This window comes from Trachurus trachurus (assembly GCF_905171665.1).
Source record: "Trachurus trachurus genome assembly, chromosome: 5".
NCBI classification, from domain to species: Eukaryota; Metazoa; Chordata; class Actinopteri; order Carangiformes; family Carangidae; genus Trachurus; species Trachurus trachurus.
The window spans coordinates 6,688,934-6,711,808 of NC_139896.1; the positions used below are offsets into that span (position 1 = coordinate 6,688,934).

The 22,875-nt window shown below is 43.7% G+C and overlaps 1 protein-coding gene across 4 annotated transcripts in view; it reads right to left on the bottom strand.

Annotated features, from left to right (window-relative positions):
• srgap2 (SLIT-ROBO Rho GTPase activating protein 2) overlaps positions 1-22,875 on the bottom strand; it is an 88,358-nt gene that overhangs the window by 54,683 nt on the left and 10,800 nt on the right. Inside the window, exon 1 of one of the 4 annotated variants that reach the window (XM_083972087.1) lies at positions 19,244-19,289. The exons of the other annotated variants lie outside the window; for them this stretch is intronic. The gene's annotated coding sequence lies outside the window, so the exon portion shown is untranslated. Of the gene's footprint in view, positions 1-19,243; positions 19,290-22,875 lie in introns of those variants that run through there. 4 annotated transcript variants of the gene reach the window in all.

Genomic DNA, 22,875 nt, shown 5'->3' on the forward strand with positions numbered 1-22,875 from the left:
GCACACGTACATGCATGTGTGTGTGTGTGTTTTGCACGCTGTGGAGAAGCGGCCTTGCTGTGTAATGACTCCTGCAGAGGAACGGCTCAGAGAGCTCTGGGGCTTCCATGGCGGTGACGGGGAGGGGGGCCGGGCCGGGCCGATGAAATATGGCCACAATTTCCAACCAAGCGGCGGCGGTGGCGGCGACAGTCGGTCACAACAACGACCACTGCAGATGCCCCAGCTGCAGCATGCACGGGGGGGAGGAGGAGGAGGAGGAGGAGGGACCAGAGCCCCACCCCACCTGCATCATGGTCAGAGTGAAGCAGCATCATCAGGAGGAGTAGGGGTGTGCCAAAAAATCGATTCACATAAGAATCACAATTCTCATTTAATACGATTCAGAATCGATATAAAATATCCCAAAATCGATTTAAAAAAATAAAACAATGAAACAAATTTTAAGGAAAATCCATTTCCTTAGAATTTAAAAGGCAGCATGTTTAATTGCACTACTCTTTAAAAATAAAGAGGTACTTTTAATTTTGTTACTTAAGCAATATGTGATATTGATTTTATGCAACAGTTTCAACAATTCCATCTAAGCATGGATAAATGTTTAAAACTCAATAAATGTGAAAAAGACACATTAGTCATTCTGTCTTGCAAAGCAGACTGGAGTAGATCATGAGGATCCTTTGCACACCGATAGACTGAAGCAGAAATCATCGTTTTTAATTGAAAATCGATTTTGAATCGAATCGTAGCCCCCCAAAATAAGAATCTAATCTAATCGTGAGATAGTAAAAGATTCCCACCTCTAATCAGGAGGGCACATGGAGCGCCTGAGTCCTGACTATGACTTTACACACTCACACACCCAGTGCTGCAGAGACATGGTGGTGTGGAGGGACGGTGATAAACTGGGCCAGGCTGCGTGGAGAGGCTCCCAGAGAGGAGGACAACTCAACACCTCAGCACAACAACAACCTACTGTACCGCAGCAACATTCTGTGGAACAGCACGGGAGCAGCCCGGGGGACTCGGCTGGGAGAGCGAGAGCGACCGACTCTGACTTGGCTCGTTCTCGCTCTGCGGCGTTGCTTCCTCGTCTTTAGTTTTGGTTTTTACATTCAGTTCCTCTCAGAACAAAAACAAGAAAACAACACTGCTCTCCTGAGGCAGACCAACAAAAGTGTGAGGGAAAGAAAGTTTTACTTACTATTACTACGTTTTCTTTCATGTAGAATAATGAAGATGCAAAACATGGAGAGAAATCCTAAGAAAAAACCTAAAGTACCTCAGAATTTGGACTATTTAAAGGGATAGTTCAACATTTTTTGCCATAATCCCTATAGTCTTAGCAGTAGGTTCGTTACCTTTAATTGTCGGTGCAAGCTATTTTTAGAACGGCGGAGCAGAGTCGAGAGCTGCTCAGAGCTACGCTACGGAGGCTAATGGGATTCCTTGGTTTCCCTCATCAAACTCATAAAATACACAATCCAACAACTCCAAAACGCTCTGGTGGACAAGTTGTGACCTGCACATTCACCACGCTATGAGATAATAACACAACGTTACCAGACAGAGTTGTTTTAGAGGCAAATACAGAGACTGCTTGCTGAAAAACTGCGCCCGACGGGAACGCGTATCAGCGGTTTTGCATGAATTTACCTCAAAAACAACTCTGTTATTCTGTTATTATCTCGTAGCGTGGTGAATGTGCAGGTCTCCATAGCGTAGCTCTGAGCAGCTCACGGCTCTGTTTCGCCGTTCTAAGAATAGCTTGCACCGACAATTAAAGGTAACAAACCTACTGTATACTGCTAAAACTATAGGGATTATGGCAATGGGCCAATTTGCCAAAATGTTGAACTATCCCTTTAATGTATATTTATCATGTATAAACAATACGAAAATACACATCTCATCATATAGATGATTTGATTGTTGTCGTGGGGACAGGATGAGACGCTCGCACCACTGAGGGTTTATATATCATCCAATGAATACACTTGTTCTCCTGCTTAAGTCCGGGGGTAATTTAATACTGTGGTTCTTCATTTTAATAGAGAAAGGGGTCTAAGCTGTGAGGATCACATTCAGCTCCTCAGAGTGATCACAGTAATCCTCAGACTACAGTAATTAGCAGAGGAAGAGCCGGGGTCTTCAGGTGCAGCTGTGCACGGCAGCCGCTGACATAACAGCGGTCGATACGTGACACAACGACGTCACCGGTCAGCAGGTTTCATTACAACAGAGTCCATGCGTGATAGGAATTGAACTGTCGAGTTTACCACAGACTTAAGGTTAAAGCCCGTGTTCTATTCAGGCCTTTTTTCATTAAAGCTTAGTCCTTCAATTAATATTTTTTTGAGCTTCCAGGCATCATGGGAAAAGTAGGAAAATGAGCTTAGAGAGAAGAATGCATGAGACGGCTCCTTTGATCTCAGTACCACTCTTACCACGCGAAAAAAAGAGAGACCAGTGACACTAATAAACATCTGCAAACCAGCTGGACAGAGTCCCTGCAGCACGCTTCTTTAAAAGGTAAAATTAAACATCCACATGTGATAATGAAATTATTTTGGAGTTTTTGCAGAGATGCACAGTAACACAGGCTGAGTGGCTGAGCGAGGCTTTAGAAGAAGAACAAGAAGCACTGCTGTGTTTTCTAATTCCTCTGGATGAGCTGCACCACAGAGACGCGGTGTTAAACTTCATTAGGTTGAATTAGAGATTAGCTCTCCGCCGAGCAGCCAAGCATCACTGAGAGAGAAACACAACAACAACAACAGCAATAGCAACAGCAACTGAAACAGAAACGGCAGCAGACTCCGAGGCATAAAGGCCGACTGGGCAGTAAAACCAGGACTCTTTACAGCCCGGAGCCGTTAAACGTCAGTCAAAGTACAAAACCCAGACAAGGAGGCTGGATTACTGAGAGGTAGAGCTGCTTTAATGTGATTGATTATGTAAGGAGACTATTAATATTATGGATTGATGCATAGAGAGCAGCTGCAGGTGTGTGTGGTTTGGTGTGGTGTGGTGTGGTGTGGTCAGGAGGAGGATATAGTATATCATAATAAACTCCAGCAGGGTAACTCAGGGTCAGCTTGAGCTCAGTGCACAAATAAAACCACGCAGGTCTCAGTGTTACACGCTGCGTGATCCCTCACTGTGAGAGTAAACACTCACACACCAAAGCCTCGAGATAAAGAAAATAAAATAAAAGGCGCTCGCTCGAGTCAGAAGGAGGTGAGATGATCAAAAATAAGTTACATCTTCTCCCCTCCAAATCCTGGGAGATAAAGTCTGGCTGAGAGGCAGCTCAGAGCTCAGAGCTCACCTGAGGTCACCCTGAGGACACCGCCGTGATGATACACAATAAACACAGCCTTTGTGCTCCTTAAACGCACACAAACACACACACACAGATACTCACTGTTGTTTTGCTTTCTCACACACACACACACACACATATACACATAATAATGCCTACTTAGCATTACCGCCCACATGATTGTCCCTCGCTCCGGCTCAAATATCACCATAACAAGCATCTGATGGTCACCGCAGCAGGCCACCAGACTTTACCAACAGGTCGCAGTGACTGAACCGACCAACAAGATCAGCACAACGGGGTCAAATTTTGTTGCAATGTCATGCAGCCACACACACACACACACACACACACTCTGCAGGCCAATTATAAAACCTTGTGGTGCCGTTCAGCTCCTACATGCAGAGACAGGACGAAGCTGTTGCTGCTGTGGTTGATTTCTGCAGGTAGGTTTCCTGAGTCAGAGGAGTTGAACCTGTTGAGCAGAGCTGCTGTTTTGTTTTGTTTTGTTTTGTTTTGTTTATAATTCCAGTTAACCTTCAGACTCGTGCATCATGTTATTATTAAGGCTGGACTTCCTGGTTCACTGGTTTCATTTTTCCTATGAATACCTGCAACAACGACAACAACATGCTCACACACCCAGTTCCTTGTGCTCTTAATTTGGAAAGCCTGAGTGTGTGTGTGTGCGTATGTGTGTGTGTGTGTGTGTGTGTGTGTGTGTGTGTGTGTGTGTGTGTGTGTGTGTGTGTGTAACTGCTCTCGAGCCGACCCTGAGCTTTGACCTCCACCGTGGATGGAGGAGGGTCAGTGATGAGACAAATTTCTGGACGAATTGGACCATTAGATTAAAGCGCTGCTGCGTGTCCTCTGCCTGACGTCCCCGTGGTTACAAACTCTGCTGCTGTTAACTCGTCCAGTTGAAGCATTCCTCTCTCTCTCTCTCTGTCTCTCTGACCTCTGACACAGTAGGATCGATAGAAAACAAAAAGGAGAGGCCCGACAGACCGCCCGCCAGAGATGGACAGAGTACTCAACCCCAGTAAAAGTAAGAGTAAGAGTAAATTTCTTATTTTTCACATCCATGAATTACTATAATTTTTTCTAGATGAATTTAAGGACCTTTTAACTCTTGTTTCTGAGAATTAACTCTTTGAAACCAGCTGCACTGATGTGCGTCTTTTAGGGGTTAGGGTTTCCTTCTTTGACAAACACAGCTTGTGTCCAATAGTATTTTAAAAAGAAAAAAAGAGCAGACCTTAAAGTATCGAGTACTTTTCAGCCTTCCTAGAAATTAACTCGAGTAAAAGTAAAAATATTTGTCTTGGAAATGTATTCAAGTAAGAGTAATAAGTACCAAAGAAATCTAATACTCAAGTAAAGTACAAATCCTCTGGATATGTAGCTACTTAAGTACAGTACTCGAGCAAATTTACTCTGTTACTGTCCACCACTGCCGACCGCCCTGATACCAAGAAGAGACCAGACCAGAGGAGTCTGGGACACATGATGACTCGACACTGTTGTACGTGTCCTAATTTGTGTGATGTGTGTGTGTGTGTGTCACAGAGAGAGGACGTGTCAGAATCAGTACAACACAACACAATGGAGTGGTGCAGTGTGGGCGGCCACACCCTTTCCCTCCTAGTTCCCCTGCACAGCCTCGACTCCGGCCCCCTCCAAGAAAAAAAAAAAAAAAAAAAACAGCCTCGGTGAGATCTTAAAAGAACAGGACAGTGAGCGGAGAGAGGGAGAGAGGGAGGGAGGGATTGCACACAGGAATGAAATCCCTGATATATATATTTCAAAAAAGTCAGAGAAAAGAGGAGGAGGAGGAAACAGAAAATAGTCACTAATGCAAGTGAGAGGTTTGACTGATTTTCAGCTCTTGAAGCAGAAACATGACAGAGAATAGAGAAAGACAAAGTGGGCAGAGCTGAGCAGAGTGGGAGAGAGGGAGGGGAGGGGAGTTGGGGGGGTAAGAGAAACAAAATGGGGGCATAAAAACAGTCTAACAGGAGACAGATAAATACTGAGGAATCTGGGAGGTAAAACAAAAAGAAAAAAAAGAAAAAGAGAAAAGCGGCGACGCTGTGAGCAGCTTTGTGCTCTGCAATGTGTTGCTGAATTATTGATGCTGCCTCAGAGTTGAAGGGCGCGAACAGGGAGCACTTTCACACCGCGTAATCTCCGCATCATAAACACACACACACACACACATGTACACACACATGCAGAACTGTCAGGTTGTAGTAAATATATGACGACAACGACGACACTCGTCCCTCTTGACGGGAGGTTTGAGAGTTGGGAGATGGTCCCGGTGGGAGGGAGCTGGTGGTGGTGGTGGTAGGAGCTGTGGCTGGGCTGGCAGGTCAAAGGTCACAACAGACATGTGGCTCACACCTGTTCTCAGTAGACTCACACAGACGGATCAACCACGACCCGGACGCAAAGGTTAAAAACAGAGAGAGAGAGAGAGAGAAGAGGGGGGAAGATGGTCATGACATTAGTGCAGTTTACTGTTCAACCTAGCCTCGCGTCACCAGGCTCTTCATACAGAGAGGAGTTATTTCGAGGGAAATGCAGAGACTGCTTGCTGAAAAACTGCCCCAACGGAAACGCGCATCAGCGGTTTTGCATGAATTTACCTCTAAAACAACTCTGTCTGGTAACGTTCTGTTATTATCTCATAGCGTGGTGAATGTGCAGGTCACAACTTGTCCACCAGAGCGTTTTGGAGTTGTTGGATTGTGTATTTGATGAGTTTGATGAGGGAAACCAAGAAATCCCATTAGCCTCCGTAGCGTAGCTCTGAGCAGCTCACGGCTCTGCTCCGCCGTCCTAAAAACAGCTTGCACCGACAATTAAAAGTAACAAACCTACTGCTATGACTATAGGGATTATGGCAATGGGCCAATTTGCCAAAATGTTGAACTATCCTTTTAATGGCTTGGAAATGTTCTTGTAAATTATATTCTTTAATTAAAAAGTTTCACCGCATTTTATTACTTTGGTGCTTTTATTTTGAAGGAAAGGCCTGTTTCTCTCGCCCTGGTTCTGGTTACCTATACCACTTTCGTCTACCTACAACATTTATAAATCCACGCCCACTTAGGAGACAGGAAGTGATACCATTTCATATCATTGGAGCAGCTTCTCATGGGCCATCTATCTATAGAGTATCTTTGGTTCAACTATTCCTCTTCTTCTTTATTCCTCCTCTCTCTCTCTCTTTCTCTCTCTGGCCTGTTTGGTTTCTTATCTGCAGAGGAAGCCTGTTTGATCCATCAGAGTCCTGCTGTTCCGATTCTTCTCCTGCTCCCAGACGTCAGCTGTACACTCCTCTCCTTCTCTCTCTGCCTCCTTTTCTTTCCATGCTCCCACTTCTTTACTAAAACAAGGAAAATCACAGACTCTCCCCCCTTCCCCTCCTCCTCCTCTTCCTCACTAGAAATCAGACACATTCTCCCTGTTGTACCAAAAAACACAACAAAATAATTCATGAATTCAAAATGGCCCTCCAGTCGACTCCGCGGCGGCGAGGCAGCTGTGTTGCGTTGTTGTGTTGCATATGGAGCATGTAGAATGTGAGCTATGACAGCGATGTATTTCACCGGGCAGGACAGTAGCCGTCATTGTCTGTCAAACCCGCAGAGTAAAAAAAAAAAAAAAAAAAAAAAGGAGAGCGAGAGGAGGACACAATGGAGAGGGATACAGCCAGGGACCTGACTCACACATACTGAAAGTGTTCCTGGCCATTATCACTGACAAAGAGGCTGGAAAACAATGGGCATTAAGCGCCCAATGTGTCGTGTGGAGATACAATAGTTGCTTTAATACAGGAGAGGGGCAAGGGGGTGGAGGGGGGTAGAGAGGGGGGTCATATATACAAAAATATTCGCTGCAAGTTTGTTTTTTCTTTTGTTCGACAGGATTCAGTGTTTTACAGTTTATTTAACAACCCACCAACTCAAATGGCGCTTTTCCACTATAGCGCTACCCAACTCCGCTCATGTTGTTCTGATTTTCCGCTTGGGATCGAACCTGTTACCTGATACTTTTTTTTGTTTGGTAACACCACAACTGAGGTTTCAAGCAAAATGAGCTGATACTAAAATGTGACATCAACCGACTGCCGGCCACTGATTGGCCAGAGAGTGTCGTCATTGGAAGAGTCACAACGTCCGACACGAATCAAACCCACCATTTAAAAAAAAAGACCCTGGCAACAGTGACCACTGATCTGAACTGAGACTGTTGTTATTCTTTCACGTGAGTTAAAGGGGAACCATTGACCATATTCACAGCGTCGCCATCTTTCCTTACGTCATCACTCGGGGTGGGTAAACAAAACGTAAGTGCTGCGTCCTTGGCTGCAAGCCGTGTAAATGTAAATTTTGTTTAATTAAGATGACTACAAGGAATTACAGAAAGCGGAAGTGTTATCACACTACATTTCCCATGAGTGAAATTCTTGGATCGGTGCAAGACGGACGAAAGCGAAAACTTGTTTCATTGATCAAGAATGAAAGTCGGAGGTTGGAAGACGATCAGATACCGTCGTAGTTCCGACCATAAACGATGCCAACTAGCGATCCGGCGGTGTTATTCCCATGACCCGCCGGGCTGCGTCCAGGAAACCAGGAAATGCTGGGCGAGTCGACCACTAAATAATAATATCAAAATAACTATAAAGACTAGGGTTGCACGGTATACCGGTACTAGATTGGTACCGGGGTACTAACGCATTTAAAACGGTACCATACTGCGCTTAGATGGGACCGGTACTTTCATTCTGCGCCGCCAGCAGCGGTGACGTCGCCGCGTGAAGTCGCCGCATTGTCATTTGAGCCGCGAGGAGCGAGTCACAAACGAAGCAAGGTGCTTTTTATCATTACCGTTACAGCGCCACCTGTCCATGTGCCTGTGTTTGTGTGTGTGTCTGTGTGTGTGCGCCACAGCCTCGTTAATAAGTTGTGTTTTTACCGCGGATCACCACTGGCTGCATGCTTTCTCTGTCTCTCTCTCTCTGTCTCTATGTCTCTCTCTCTCTCTGAGTGAGTGAGCACGGCGAAGCAGCGCTACGCAGAGATGAATTAACGGAACGATATTGCGTTGATGGGGGTGGGGGGAACAGAATCAATTTGGTCTACATATGGGAAACAATAGGTGTATGTTTGAGTAACATGAACATTTGTGTTTCATTCTATAAACTACTGATAACAATTTCTCCCAAAAATTACAACTGGTCAAAATAACAAAAAAGATGCAGTGTTTTCAGACCTCAAATAATGCAAAGAAAACAAGTTGATGTTCATTTTTAAACAGACATTTTTTAATTTAGGAAGAGTTCAGATTAATATAGATGGAATGTTAATCCTGCAGCAGCAGTAACTGTTTACTGATTTCCTGTTTTATGGTCCAAATTTTTCTATTAAAATAAAGCCAATAATGACATTTTTTGTGTTCTCTTTTTATGTGGAAAAGTACCGAAAAGTATCGAAAAGTATCGAAAAACATGTTGGTACCGATACCGGTACCAAAATGTTGGTATCGTGACAACACTAATAAAGACAAAACGATATACTTATCCCATTAACAAGTGGGTAACGTAGATTCATCCACATCAATATGAGACTCTTTTATAACCAAAAGCAAACTTCTCAGTGTCTCTTTAAGGTAAAATCTTGCATAGTTCCTCTTTAAACACCGTGGTTCATAGTCAAGGTGCAGATGACTGTGTTTGGAGCTGACGAGAGGATCCAAAGAAGAGAGCTAGACGGAGCGACCGTGGCAGCTGTACTAAGACAGCACCGCCCATGTTGACGAGGAACTATGAAGCATGAAGTTGTAGTCGAGTCGAGTCGAATCGAGCTGTAAATGTGTCATGGAAAAGGGCCAAAAGATGCTCAGGCATCCAGCTAGGAATGAAAACTCAGACCTACAGAAGATGAGATAGAAAGATAAAGCACGACTTCAATCCTATTCACGTCAAGCATTTTTCAGCACATAAACATCCATGGTAATCGAATTCTGTCATTTCCTACTGTCTGGTTAGTGTGTGGAGTCTGTCTTTCACCCCAACAAGATTCAACTATGTTTCTACAATTGACAGAAAACCCATGCAGAAGATGACGCTGTGACCTCAGTGTGACCCCGGTTGTTGTCTTTAATTTACTTTATTAAAATTAAGTTAGGACCCTCCTCAGCCCACAGCTGGGTTTGGCTGCCAACAGCAAACCAGTAGCCACAGGTGACCTCGGATCATCCCACTAAAAAAGGATTAGAAATTGTGCAAAACAGTTTTACAATATAGGACATTTTCACCACTAATGAATAACTGATGCTGCAATGCACACTGCGCGTACAACACAACTGGATTCCTGAGGGCTTATAACATTTCATTTGCTCTCAGAAGAGGCAGTGGGAATCCACCACCACCACCACCACCACCGCCACTCCAGACTGGGAAACTCTCTCCTCCACATTCCTCTGAGGGAATACCACCACCACCACCAGCAGCACATGACACAAGAGCTCCACTCACACTCAGCCACTTAGCCCCTGCTGCCTCCCACTGCAACCTTTGCACAGAGAATTTCTTGTGTGTATGTGCACATGTGTCATGGACGGCACAACCTTTACCATGCAACGCTGCCCTCGGACAGAAGGATTTCACACAGAGAGAGGGGGGGGGGGGGGGGGGGGGGGGGGGGGCAGAAAAGAGTGATGGGGCACCAGAACATGCTTGTGTCAGGATGCTATGCCACCAATGTGATGAGGTGATTGATGGTTTGGGTGCTTTTGTGTTAAAGGGCGCACCCCCACCCTCCTTCCCCTCCTTTAGTGCTCGTCTTTACTTCCTTCTAGGGTTGCAAAATTCCGGGATAGGGATGTCACAATTACTTGTTTTCACAATTAATCGTGGTATTAATTAAACGCCACAATTAATTGATCGTAAAGATTCCTAAATACCGTCACTTTCCGAAAAAGATTATGTTGGAACCGTATCGGCAGATGTGCGCCAAAGTAAAGGTACATGCACAGATACTGGTCCATTTATCTAAAGTAACGCTGAATTGGTAGGAATTTAAATGTTTGCGTGTCATTTGTATTGTAAAAAAAAAAGATTGAAATAAACTTAAACATTTGGTATAGATGACAATTAATGACTTAAATATTTCAAACTCTTCCCCCGGAGGATTAATAACTGGTCCTATATTCAGAGATTAGATATAATTATATTTTGACTGTATTTGATTTTACACATTCATGGTGTTTTGAAATGTATTGATGCATAATAATCGGGATAATTTCTCTGACAATAATCGTACCAAGAAAATCTGTAATCGTGACATCCCTATTGCGGGAATTTTCAAAGTTGGAAACTTTCCATGGGAATTAACGGGAATAAATGGGAATAAATCCTAAATTTACTAAATTGATTGGTGAGGGTGAGTAATATTTTACTCAACATTCATGTTATTACAACTTGATAAAGTTCTACTCACAAATAAATATGTTGAAATGTCATGTTTTTTTAATTGTATTATTTTGCATGGATGTCTGCTTATTATGACAAAACAAAATATTTACATTTATGTTTGGATATGATACAGTTTGTTGAAATTACCCCCAATTTCCAGTTAATTCCCATAAATTCCCATACATTTCCATAATTCCGATAAATTCTCATAATTCCCATGGAAATTATTCCAAAATTCCCCATCTTAACTTCCTAAGAAAAGTTTCTGGAAATTTTCCGGAAATTTACTGGAAATGTTCCGCCCTTTTGCAACCCTACTTCCTTCCAAGAAAAACGGATTCTGTTTTATTTGACTTTCAGCTGAGCAGAGCAGAGCAGAGCACAGGTCTGGACACAGGTCTGACGGCCTGACAAACTATATAATCTATATGTAGAGCAGCACATGGGCCACTGCACAACAGGAATGAGCATGTGTGTGTATGTGTGTGTGCATGTATAAGGGGAGGGATATTCCCATTTCCACTCTGTTTGAAGCACATGGACTGAGTCGGAATGTAAAGGAGGGAGGGATGGAGGGAGGGAGGCCGCAGGGGGGGAGAAGAGGAGAAAGCAGTAACCTGAGAGGAGAGGGGGTATCCCACGGTGCAGGCAAGCACATGGTCTCAACACTCCACAGTGAGTGAGTGAGTGAGTGAGTGAGTGAGTGGGTTCAGTGCAGAAACCACTTCCCTTTTATTCACAACCCAGAATGAAGCAATGATGCAACAGTTAAAACAACATTTACCCACAACAACTTGTTATTGTGTCACCAGCTGCAGCAGCAAAGAGTTCATATACACTGACTGTGCATGCAATATATGAAAAAATAATAATATTAGCGCGGCTTGTGCCTCAGTTATTCCAGGAATGTCTCGGTGAATATTAATTACTGCAATTTGTTGTCAGTAATGACGGAAAAAGCTGGATTTCCGACCGTTCTTTTTACGCGCTCGAGCTCTGAGCCTCTGCTTCGCCGTTTTGCTCAATTAAAATACTTTGACGATGACCATTTTGGCATTCAATACAACAGTTTATCCTGCATACACACACATACACAAAACATCCACTCGCTCCCGGTTTGTGGTGGGATTCTTTCTAACACTCTTTGGCTCAGTTGCATTATGGCCATTAGCGAGGCTGCCTCTCGAAATTTTTAGAGATTACAATCTGCAGATGGTTCAACGTCTGTGACTGCATGTTGATAAAAAACTACTTTTACTAAAGCGTCCACAGCACAACGAACTAAAGACACTGCAATCACATTTTTTTGCTGCAAATGCTGAGTGAGATCAGCTAATCCACAACCAACACTGGCCATCTTTTGCATGCCATACGTATACCTGACTCACACTTTGTAAAAGTTCCCCTTTTCTTTCTGCACAGCCAGACCACAGAAGATCATTCTGCATCTAAACTTACACACCACGCTTGTATTCTCAGAGCTACAAACCTCTTCCTATAAATACACCTATAACCTCTATTCTGTATTTCAAGGACCATGCGCATAAACACCTAAAAATAAAAGAAAAAGTGCAGTAAGGTCCCATCTGCATGAGAACTACTGCAAAGACAATAGGAAGTCAGTACAGCCTGTTCATGTCAGTGTTGACTCAGTGGAGTTCAATCAACACGTCTCACACAGTGTCAACAAAAACGGATCTACCGAAGTGTCACACAGGTGATTTGTAGCAGGGCTTCTGTACTGAATGACATTAGCTTATGTGTGTGTTTGTTGTTCACTAAAATGTTAACTCATTATCTTCTGCGACACAATGCAGATCATCATGTCGCACTTGCCGATCAATTGAGCTGCATTGAGATGTATAGAAGTGGCACAACAAAGACCCAAACTCTGGGTCCTTTGTGTTTGTCCCTGACAGGTTTGGAGACTTTGACAGTACTTTACTTGACACAGCCTGAGGACACGCTTAAACATGCATGAGTGAAGAGCACATATCAGCATGTTTCTCTCTCTCACACACACACACCATTGCCTCCTGGCCACGCTTGGCGAGCAGCAAGAGAAAGAGTCTGCTAACAGGCGCCTGCAAAACTGCTGAGATATCTATCAGGCCTCAGGTATGTGCTGCTCGCTCCAAACAGGTCCAGCACAGCACAGAGTCAGTCTGCTGCAGGTAAAACACATTATTTCTAGGGTGCAGCGCTCCAATCTAACTTTTTTTTTTTTTACTACTAACTTAAAATCTTAGGTGCACAAGCAGAAAGTTTAGGGGTGCACACTGTAAATCAACTTGCAAAGCAAATATTTCCTTTTCATTCATGATGCTGTGATGACAGATTCCAGATTCTTTGAGTCGCCCCTTTCACATTTCACTATAGTGTTAAAAATAAAACAGCAGAAAACAACAAATTCTCCACTTTGTAGAGAGTTTACATGGAAAAATGTAATCCGCTATTTCTGCCCTTTACAATGTGATCAAAAGAGATCATATTCCAATCAGACAGAGGTGAATCATTACCATATATTCTGGTGTTGCCCTGCCGTGACCCCATTTTGGTTGAGCATACATCAAATTCTAGAGACTGTGTTTTCAACAAAAATAACTTAATGTTTCAATTTGTTATATCTGGTAGATCTAGAGGAACTGGATAATAAAAAAGATAAATATTTGCTAAGAATATTACCGGTGGCTTCTAAGAAATCTATAACGAAGAAATGGTTGAAGAGGGAGGCACGGTCACCAAGTGTAGATTAATGGATTGATATTGTGTACAGCATCTTTGTAATAGAAATCATTACTTTTAATCTAAGAACACAAAAGGGTTTTTTAATTGAAAATTGGTCCAAATGGATGACATATGTCTCTACTGTCAGACCAGACTTCAAGTAATCTCTTTACCCTTTTGTACTCTTATTGCTTACTTTCACAACTGGAGGTGTTTACCGGTCTCTTTATGTACGTTTTTACTGATACCCCCTGATATTTTTGCACTTGTCTATAGGTCTTCATGTTCATTGTTTGATTGTTTGTTTATAGACAAAATCAATAAAAAGGTAGATGAAAAATGTACTTGCACTGTCTCAAACTTTAGGGGCGAAATGCCTCCATTTAGGGGGGAAATCTGGAGCCTTGGGGAGGGGGGGGGGGGTTCATCCTCACCAGGCGTGGCACACACATGTTCTCCAGGAAGGTAGGCAGATGATCAGACATGCTCATGCAGCCGCTCCTTTTCAACATGTACAGATGTGAGAGCGGAGACGAGTGTATGCATGATACCGTCCTCTGACCGTGCACTGAACTACAAAGAGTACTACAAGAGTTACTTACATAAGTACCCAAGAAATAAATGTTTTACTTTCAGTTGTCTGTACATGCCCCCGCAAACTCACACTGTGCCCTGCCTCTTGTCTTTTAAATCAACTTCTTTGATATTATTTATAGGCCTATATGTCAATACCCAGAAAACACATGGGCTAACGTGCAGCCCAGGTTTAGTGGACGGTTTTAAAGCCAAACAGGTGTCAGACATGTCAGCACGTCTGGTGGTGGTATGTATGTGTGACATTGACACTTCCTCCTTTTTGAGCTGCGTATGTCCACATGCCTTGTTTCCTTGTTTGTACACAGCGGGGGCCGCCCGCCACACATGGATGAGTGAAGAGGAAGATGACAGGGGAGGAAGGAGGCGGTTTGATCTCCACATCCACTTCCTGTTGCTGCACAACCGGCTAATAAAAGTGACCTGAGTGTAACCTCCAGCTGAGGTCCACATGTTCACACACACAGACCCAAACAACACCCACACAAGCACGCACGCAGCTGGGATCAGCTCACCTGGCTGTATACAGGAGTGTGTTTGCTGTTTTTTTTTATCATGAGTTTGTGTGTGTGTGTGATGACTGTGGGAAAGAAAACGACAGTATTCCCACAGTCGGAGCAGCAGCAGGTTTTAAAGCGAAGCCTCTCTGAGCCCGAGTGTGTGTGAGTGTGTGTGTGAGCGCAGCAACAAACACCGGGAGTTAGAAACGGGAGAAATCTCCACCAGAGCGGCTTTGATGCTGGGAACAACTAAAATAGAAAAACTGGTGCATCCACATGGCAACCGAGGAGGAGAGGGGGGAGAAGAACACCGTGTCCTCACACACACACACATAAAGTAAAAAGAAGAGAAAGCAGCGAGAGAAGCTGTGTGTGTGTGTGAGTGTGTAAAGTGATGCAGATTCAGCTGAGAAGAGGTGATGAATGGCTTCATTAAAACAGCATTAGCAGAGGTGTGAACCCGAATAGTGAGTGCCAGCACGCACTGATTGCTCAGTCCCCACACACACACACACACACACACACACACACACACACTTGTCACAACACTGAAATACTCTCCTTGATACCAGCAGCACATTTTCTTTTTGCACCGGGTTGCAACTCATTTACAGTATCTGAGGCTAATGCAAGTTTAAAACACGACCGCAGGCGTTTATAAATAATACCAGTGACGAGCCAAAAATTATTTTCAAGAAACAACAAGCAGCAAATCTGAATTTCTTCTAATTAACCGTCTTGCTCACACTTGGAGGATACCACCACCTCCTCAGCCTGGGGGGTGCAGGCAGGGAGATGAGGAAACTGCAGTGACACCGAGGAGAAAAGAAAGCAGTGAAAAGAAAAGAAGGAATGAAGGAGAAGGAGGCGGAGGAGGAGGAGAGAAAATAAGGAGAACTGGGGTGCAAAGCAAAGCAAGAAAGCAAAAGAAGCAGAAAAAAAAGCCTGAAAAGGTCTGAAGGTTCAAAATGGAGTCGTTGGTGTGTGTGTGTCTGTGTGTGTGTGTGTGTGTGTATACCGTATATGTAACCTGATTAGCCGGCGCCTACAGGGGAGGGAGACAAATCTACATTATTCTTTCTCATTTTCCCTCTGCTCCTCACAAACCCAGAAAAATGGGGGCAATTCAGTAACCCTAGCAACCAACTCTGCCTACGTGCAGCAAGAGAGAGAGAGAGAGGGAGAAGCTGGTGATGGAGGGGGGAAGGAGGAGAGAGGAAGAGAGAAAGAAAGAGAGATGGGGAGTGAAAAGGCTAATAGCGCACACTGTACACACAAATACAGATGGATGATCCAGTCTGAGGGGAGCGGGGCGTCTTCCCTCCTTTCACCTCTCTGTAACTCTGCCTCCTCTATAGAACCAATCGCCTTGTTGTTTAAAACTACTTACGGGAAGAAAGGTGGTTTTTGGCATGCATTTTTATTTTAGCTCCAATTGTCATGGTAAGGACAATAGCATTGTTTCTTTTGTCTTGAAACCTATTTTATTGGATTAATTGATCCCAAAAATATACACTTAGACACCAAATTAGTTATTATAGCTAAAACAGAAGCAATTGATATGGGCATTTCAAGTATGGTCGGCGCCCATTTAAAAAAAAAAAACACGTTTATTTCAGATACAGTGTGATCCCACGTCACTTGTGTCTTAGGATGGATTTATTTGTATGACCCTAAGGTAGGCCTACTTCCATAAAGGGGACCTTTGCATCATGACTTGAAGTCAAAGGCCTATTTTTTGGGCTTAACCTCCCTACTAAATCATGGTGACAGGGACAGCTAACGGCAAAGCTAACGGCAGTAGCAAAGCTAACATCAGGACGTCAACTGTTAAAACCCTCCCAATGTCGGATACGGCATGAAACTACTCCAGTTAGCTCAAGATAGTAACTAAGATATCTGCTGGAAAAAATATTTTTTCATGGACCGTTTATTGAGTCACTGAGTTATTAAAGTTAAACAAGTAGCCTAGCTAACGGTTAGCCCTGCCAATTTACGCTAACCAAGACTGATTACAAAAACGTGCACACAGAGATAGTAATGTTTGTCCAATCATTGGTTTTATAAACTTTACAAACATCAGATTAGTCTAAACGGTGATATAATGATGTGAAAATGAGATAGCGAAACTCTCGTCTGTCACTATTGTTCTCATGCTGGTTTTCTACCCGGAAGTAGTTGTAAACGACAAGGCGATTCGTTCTATTCAGATCTCTTGCATGTTTCCCATATCCCTCCTCCTCCTCCTCCTTCTTCTTCTTTTCCTTTCTTCTTTCTGCCTCCCCCCGCTCCCTCCTTCTCTCTCTCTCTTCCTCCCTTCTCCCTTTTCGCCTCCTTGGTCCGGCTCCTTTTGCTTTTCCTCCTCCTCTTGCACTCCGGCCGTGTACGAGGGCTGTTCAAACACAACCTGTTTCCTCTGGCCTCCCTGGGGAGCATTATCCTGCCTTTTTCTACTGGTGTGTTTTCTCTCCCTCCCTCTCTGTCTCTCTCTCCCTCTCTCCTTCCCCCTTTCTTTCCAGCCTCTCCTATTTATTTACAGCTGGACGTCTGTTCTCCTATTGATTGTTTTACAGAGGATATGAGTATGAAGCTTTGTCCCTGCTCTGCTCTGCTTTGCTTTATATAGATCCCTCTGTTCTTAAAGATGTTCACACCAACGCACACACACAGACACGCAAACATCCTCTCTCCGTCTCTCAGCTGGTTGTGCATGAGTCAGTGTCCGGTGGTGGAGGGAGGCTAAACACATACACATGCACACACACTGTATATGTGTCACATATCGTAAAGATCATATAAGTGGTGGTTATTGGTTAAAGCTGCTCACAGGACGCGTGACGAAAACATGTGTGTCACATTTCATCACAACTGACAAACATCATGAGGAGGAGAGGGAGAGAAACAGAGAGAGGGATAGAAAAACAGAGAGTTTGAGCTAAACACCAGCAGTTCTTCTCACAATGGTCTGATTGTTCGTTGGATATAGGCTGAGAGAAAGAAAAAGATTGAAAAAGAGGGAGAGAGAGGGTGGGATTGACAGACAGACCATGTGTGAGTGTGAGTGTGTGTGTGTGAGTGTGAGGATGGGGGGAGGCCAGAGGACGGCTCTGCTTTTTACATTTTTACACACTCTCACCGGTTGCTCTGCTGTTGCTGTGTGTGTGTGTGTGTGTGTCACATAAAGAAAGTGAAATTTCAATGAGGCACCCTAACAGGGGTCAAGACCTCTGTATTAACTGTGAGCTCTAAGGGGTTGGCCCATGTAATCATATATAATATATAATATATTGCAGCTGAATCAACCAAGGAAATTAACCTGCAGAAACTTCTGATGAGTGATTAGTTAAAGGGATAGTTCAATATTGTGGTAAATTGACCCATAATTCCATAACCCCTATAGTTTTGTTACATTTATTTGTCTGTGCAAGCTATTTTTAGAATGGCAGAGCAGAGTGGCGAGCTGCTCAGAGCTACGCTACGGAGGCTAATGGGATTTCTTGGTTTCCCTCATCAAACTCATCAAATAAACAATCCAACAACTCCAAAACGCTCTGCTGGACAGGTTGTGACCTGCACATTCACCACGCTATGAGATAATAACGCAATGTTACGAGACAAAGTTGTTTTCAAGGTAAATGCAGAGACTGCTTGCCGAAAAACTGTCCCTGAAGGCAACACACATCAGCGGTTTTGCATGAATTTGCCTCTAAAACAACTCTGTCTGGTAACGTTGTGTTATTATCTCATAGCGTGGTGAATGTGCAGGTCACAACTTGTCCACCAGAGCCTTTTGGAGTTGTTGGATTGTGTATTTGATGCGTTTGATGAGGGAAACCAAGAAATCCCATTAGCCTCCGTAGCGCAGCTCTGGGCAGCTCGCAGTTCTGCTCTGCCGTTCTAGAAATAGCTTGCACCGACAATTAAAGGTAACAAACCCACTGCTATGACTATAGGGATTATGGCAATGGGCCAATTTGCCAAAATGTTGAACTATCCCTTTAAACACTGAAAAATGAACAAGTTCCAGCTCATAAAGTGAGAACATGTGATGGTTTTTTAACTTTCTGTGATGGGAAAAAAAAAAGTGTTTTATCTTTACCTGTCCTCTCATGCTGTTGCAAATATGCAAAAAAAACTAAAGCAGGTAAAAACAAAGTCAGACTGACAGGAGGAGTGTGTGTGTGTGTGTGTCTGTGTGTGCATGTCTGCTGCTTTGCATGAATAAATATGGCATCAGTTTAATCTTGTTGCGAAATGTCAGTACAAGAGGCGACACAGCGACTGGACATACAAATTACAACACACACACACACACACACACACACACACACACACACACACACACACACACACACACATACTTTTCAACATCAAAGCAAAAGGAACACCTGAGAAAAAAAAAAAAAAGAGGGAGGGGCCTTGTCAGCCAATCCCAGCATGCCTCAGCTCAGCTCAGCTCAGCGCTGAAGGTCTGGTGAATTAATGGCAGCCGGAGCGAACGGAGAGAGCCAACCAGGGCAGACGGGAACATCTGTTGCCCAATCAGAGCATCTGGAACATCTGGCACCAATGAGCAACAGTCATCTAGCAGCTGAACTCTGACCTTACCCCACTTGGCTTTTACTGGCTGTCGTCTTCTTCTTCTTCTTCTTCTGTTACCACTTCTGTCTGTCTTTCTTTTTCATTCCCTTCCCTTCTCTTCTCTTCTCTTCTCTTCTCTTCTCTTCTCTTCTCTTCTCCGACACCCACCTTAATGAGCTGTGGGTGCAGCACAACTCCACGGTTCGTCTGCTTCTCATGGCGGAGGAATCTACAGCTATCACAACAGACATTCCTCTCTTTATCTTTCATCTATCAACTGTATCCACAGTGTGAGCTGCTACAGACAGAGATGGATTAGACACCTCCATCCAAATCACAATAACACACTCTACTCTCTGATTTGTAGCCAGCGCTCTCTCTCTGCATACATGTGTGTTGGTGTGTGTGTGTGTGCACATTGAAGGACGCCAACTCAGCAATCAGCCTCAGAAAATTGTGTTTCACTCAGGTGCTTCGGCAGCAGCAGCTCGGTAGTAAATTGTCATATCGAATGCTAAAGAATGAGGAAGCAGATAGGTGGAGGGGAGCAGAAAATCAATGAGTGTTTTCAGCCACGTAGAGTCTGGTGCTGACACAGCACATGGCGGCTGTTACTGTTTACACACATACACAGATACACACACAGACACACACAGGAAAGATGGCCAGACACCACAGCAGCAGCAGGTATGGAAGCCATTGTTCTATTGTGACTTATCAAAGAGAATAAAAGATTTTGGTTCCTAAAATAAAATAAAAAAAATCTAACTTTATCTCTCAGTTCCCGTCTATTCTGAGAGGCGGGTGTGCTGACTGTAGTCACGGCATGTGTGTGTGTGTGTGTCTGTGTGTGTGTGAGATTCCATTGCAAAGACACAAAGCCGTGGGCCCAAACAGGAAGCATTACACACTCCCTGTATAATCTCCCGAACCTCGGCTTCACGCAAACATCCTTCCTTATGTTTGAGCTCCGTCAGCGATTTTAATTCATCTCACAGAACAAACACACACCCAATCACACATACACACACACACAGATATCCATCCACATAGTGCGTGTTTTTCTAGCGTTGTCCTCCTCGGCCCTGGTGAGTAAACAGCCCCGCGCTGTGTGATTGACTTGTGGTCGGTAATTGCACCGCTGGTTCCGAGTCAATACAGTCCGGCTCTAATTGACAAGGGACTGTTAAAAAGATCACACTCACAAAGCCCTAAATGTAGTCCTTAATTGATTCGCTTAACGACGTCCTTCCCACATCCTCCCAACCAAACACACACACACACACACACTGAAGGCAACAAGGCCTGGTACTAAAATAACAACAATTAAACCGGATCAGTTTCCTTTTGTTTTGTCATTTCTGAGATTCCCTCTGTATCACAGCTGTTCATAAACAAGAAACAGAATCTGGCTGCTATTTTTGTGTCAGAGCATCCCCGCTGCTCCTCATGATCAAATATACATCAATTACCCACAACACACTTGCAAGCAAAAATATAGGCCAGGCAGAGAGCTACACACACACGATCCAGCATACAGACAATAAACCTCTTGCCGAGTCACCACCTTTTCTGTTGTGTGCAATTCTGAGCAGCTCTTTATCCAAAATAAATGAATAAAAACACACAGGTCTCTAGCTGCCTTGTAAACAGGCAGCTTGGTAATGTACATGCAAGTCAGACACTGTTTTAGTTTGTAGCCACAGGCGCTCGTCGTCGCCGTTCTCTTCTTAAAAGACGAGAGAGGAAGAGATCAACATCGTACCTGCAGAGCTGAATTAACCCCGTCTGGAAAATTATAATCATTCAGAGCCTTTAAAAAGAAAAATACTGTCTGCTTCTTTGTGTGTCAGATTTTAGTCTGCAAATCAATACGAGTTATTCAGCACATCATCATCACACTGCACTGAATAGCCACACGCACACACACACACATACTTCAGTGTGTTTCTCTGAGAAACCAGCATAATCAATACATTTTTCCACTTTGTTAAAGCGGTTACTATTTCCAAAGGGAAAACACTTGTTAAAACACTAACAGATGCAGCGATGCACGGAGCCAATAATGTACTTGAAAAATTTAACAGCTGTCAATTTTTTTTTCTTTCTGCAAGACTCAGCAGCAGCAGCAGCAGCAGCAGCAGCAGCACTCCCTGGTTTTTCCACTGCCGTTGCCTGAATTGAAGCTTTCCATTTAATCAATATGGTGAGTTTGGAGACTAGTTAAACCAGGGGGTAGGAGGGGTGGGGGTGGGGGGGGGGGGGTGCACGGTGATAGCTGCTGCTGCTGCTGCTGCTGCTGCTGCTGCTACATGTGAACCTAATGAAGCCTGCGATAATGACAAGTCTCAGGGTGAAAACTAAAAAGTTGCTTTCTGGATTCAATTGCAGCTAAGTGCTCAGTGAAGTAAGACTGGTGGTGGGTGATAAGCTCATTCCTCAGCTCCACTGCAGCGCTGCTGTGTAACCGTTTGCGTCTGTGTTACAACATTCCTGTCCCGCTTTAAATGTGTCTCACTTTCCATTTTCGCCTTCTTCTCTCGCCTTCTTCTTCTCACTCGATCTCCCACCTTTCAGTTGCTCTGTGTCTTGCTACACACACACACACACATATACACACACCCTCTTCCTGAGCAGTAGGAACATTCCTTGCATCAGCCAGAATCCCATATTAGAGTATCAGCACTCTTTGCCTGTGAGAAAGTCAGACTGAGAGAAAAATCATGGTGGTATCCAAGCAAGCGAGCAATATTTCTCCGCTCCCACGTCAACGATGTGCCGGTGATCGTAGTGTCCAATGACATTCCCATACTTCCACAACATCACAGGTTTTCTCCCTACGGACCAGTACAGAGGCGGTGTGTGGACAGAGTGTGTGTTTTTTCAAACTTTAAACACTAAAGCATCCACATCCACAGACAGAGTCCCATTTTAAGAAGGTAAATCAGTGAATGCCATAAAGAAAGCCAAATGCAGCATATGGTTTACTGCATGAGAATACATGTATTGCCATTTTAAGGGGAGACACTACAGGTGAATAGCGTAAAATTTTGTATGTTTAAATATGTAAATGAGGCAATATCTAATGAAATATGCGCTAATTTGCATACATTTCCAGAACTGAAATCTGAACAATGGATAAAGCCCCTTTCAAAATTCCTGTTTTAGAATCAGAAGTTTTTACAGAGGGGATTTTTTTTTTTTTGGATATCTCTTTGTATCACTCTGAAAATGAGAAAATACTGTCACTATAGTGTTGTATAAGTCAGACTGTGAATGATATATTAACAATCCCCTCTGTAAAAACCTTCAGAATATAGACAGGTATGAAACTGGAAGGTTTGGTTTCTCTACTGTAAGTGCTGCTGAAGTTGAGATTTCGGGCTCAGAGTCTGAAGAAAAACTCATTTTGAGAAAACGGCCTTTAAAGACTTGTACTGTAAAATTCCATAGATTGTTCATGTAAATCGTACTTTTACGATTGGCTGCTGATAAAAAGGAAATGACAATTTTTGGAGCCTACATAATTGTTCAGGAGAGAGCTTTATAATGATACCTGACATGACATGGGTCAGACAACAAGCACAGCACAGTAAATTTAGGAGAAATCTACTGATGAAAGAGACAAAATGAAGTAAAATAACCACCTTAATGTGGAT